Source organism: Salvelinus fontinalis, chromosome 4, assembly GCF_029448725.1.
Source record: "Salvelinus fontinalis isolate EN_2023a chromosome 4, ASM2944872v1, whole genome shotgun sequence".
Taxonomy (NCBI): domain Eukaryota; kingdom Metazoa; phylum Chordata; class Actinopteri; order Salmoniformes; family Salmonidae; genus Salvelinus; species Salvelinus fontinalis.
In genome coordinates, this window is record NC_074668.1 from 76,806,040 (window position 1) to 76,808,783 (window position 2,744).

General features: G+C 45.8%; 1 protein-coding gene across 1 annotated transcript in view; it reads left to right on the forward strand.

Moving 5' to 3' along the window:
• Window positions 1-2,744, forward strand: part of LOC129854446 (carbohydrate sulfotransferase 8-like) — a 225,004-nt gene that overhangs the window by 20,720 nt on the left and 201,540 nt on the right. The gene's annotated exons all lie outside the window — the stretch shown is intronic.

The following is a 2,744-nucleotide window of genomic DNA, read 5'->3' on the forward strand; positions in this document are numbered from 1 at the left end:
CACACTGGACTCTCGTGGCGCACTCTAGGCCTGGTGCGTGGTACCGGAACTGGAGGTACCGGGCTGAGGGCACGCACCTCAGGGCGAGTGCGGGGAGAAGGAACAGTGCGTCCAGGGCTCTGGAGACGCACAGGAGGCTTGGTGCGTGGTGCCGGAACTGGAGGCACTGGGCTGGAGACACGCACCATAGGGAGAGTACGTGGAAGAGGAACAGGGCTCTGGAGATGCACTGGAAGCCTGGTGCGTGGTGTAGGCACTGGTGGTACTGAGCTGGGGTGGGAAGGTGGCGCCGGATATACCGGACCGTGAAGGAGGACACGCGCTCTTGAGCACCGAGCCTCTCCAACCTTACCAGGTTGAATGGTCCCCGTAGCCCTGCCAGTGCGGCGAGGTGGAATAGCCCGCACTGGGCTATGCAGGCGAACCGGGGACACCACCTGTAAGGCTGGTGCCATGTACGCCGGCCCGAGGAGACGTACTGGAGGCCAGATACGTTGGGCCGGCTTCATGGCATCCGGCTCGATGCCCAACCTAGCCCTCCCAGTGCGGCAAGGTGGAATAGCCCGCACTGGGCTAAGCACGCGTACTGGGGACACCGTGCGCTTTACCGCATAACACGGTGTCTGACCAGTACGACGCCCTCTCACTCCACGGCAAGCCCGGGGAGTTGGCTCAGGTATCCAACCCGGCTTCGACACACTCTCCTTTAGCCCCCCCCCAAGAAATTTTTGGGTGAGCCTCTCGGGCTTCCGTGCTAGCCGCGTACCCTCATACCTGCGCTCCTGGGCTGTGGCTGCCTTCTTCTCCTCCCGAGAGCGGCGATTCTCTCCCACCTTAGCCCAGGGTCCTTCTCCATTGAAAATTTGCTCCCAACTCCATTCCTCTTCTCTCCATTGCTTTAGTTCTTTCTCTCTCTCCTCAATCCGCTTGGTCCTGTTGTGGTGGGTGTTTCTGTAAAGGGAGTCATTGTTGTTCTCCCCCTTAGACGAGGAGGAGCATGGATAGGACCAAGATGCGGATTGAGGGAAATAAGCCATCTTTTAATGAAAAACAGCAAACAAGACACTACAAACTACAAAACAACAAACGTGACTAACCTTCAACTGTCCTGTAAGGACACAGGAACAAACACCCACAAAACACCAGTGAAACCCTGGCTGCCTTTGTTTGACTCTCAATTAGAGACAAACAATACACACCTGTCTCTAATTGAGAATCATACCAGGCCGAACACAAAACCCCACATAGAAATACAAACATAGACAAACCCACCCAACTCACGCCCTGACCAACTAAAATGAATACAAAACAAAGGAAAACAGGTCAGGAACGTGACAATATTAGTATTCTTCATCAAGAATATGGGCAAAATGTTATTATTGACAATGAAAGTTGTAGGAATGTTGTGCCCTTGTAATATAATTGCTACATTTACTATCAATATAGCATAAAAAAATAGTTTTCCAGATTGTATTTTGATTATTATTATTATCACGATGCGTATATTGGGTCGCGACTGAGACAAACACTTGGTTCAATTTGGATCCCGGGGCAAAACCAGTTGAGAACCACTGTTTTACAGTAGCCGTTAAAGCTTGTCTCTGAGTCTGGTTATGATAGTTAAACTAATTATGCTCAGGACCTATTATTCCCAAAGAAAAGGTGCCTTGTATTCATATTTAATGAAGGATTGTCATTAAGATTAAGCATTAGTGTTCAACAGCAAGCTTTATGTTGATGTCTTTCAGAGTTGCTGCAGTCTGAAAAAGCCCACACAATTCCATTTGCACCATGATCCCTTTTTTGAGCCGTTATTAAACATTCATTACATTATTGTGTAATCAGTGTAAAACAGTTGCTAATCTGACTTGACTAACATGGGTTAGCCTAGTGCTTGAAAATGGCCACCACGTACTGTACTTAAGCAGTTGTGACTGTATGTGTAGGGATTGTTGGGTGATCTGAACAACTGAAACAGTAGCTATGCTAGAACAGTTCCATTGGGCCATGGTCTGTCTATCTGGCCCACTGACACTTTATTGTGAGTTAGAGGCCATAATCAAGCATCTTTAAATACATCTGCCTCTGACAATTTAACTCAATGCCATTCTACATTACACATTTATTTTTTGCCTATATATTTGAAACTATCCCAACGGTAGCACAGTGTCTCACGGTCAATGTGTAAGTTCAGAAATCTTTAGAATTTCTTTATCAATGATAACAGGTCCATGAGTACATACAGTAAAGCTCATGACCAAGGGAAGACTATGAATGACTATGTTAAGGCTGTAAATCAATATATTCAGTTAAGATGCTAAATCTATTTTTATTTTCCTTGTTCCCTTGAACAGGTCTGTTTATTGATGGACCTGTTGAAAGACATACTGTATACTCATATAAACTGGGGTTCAGGATTTTTTTGTTTGTTAATGTGTTGTCCACTATACTCAACTCTGAGTCACAGCTTAGCTCATCATTTGTTAATGAAGCATTGACCTCACCATCACACACTAGCAATTCCAGCATTACCATACATGGTTATATACATTGGGTAGATACAGCATTCAAAGGATGTAGCTATAGTAGTTGTTGCTGGTGCGATCTGTAAAACATGCAGGAACAGACCTCAATGTTGCAACAAATAATTCATCGCAACATTGAGTGAGACCTGGAAGCTTCACTTGTATCAGAGAATATAGATATTTAATAGTGACTCTTAGCCAGCACCTTTCTTTTCTAAA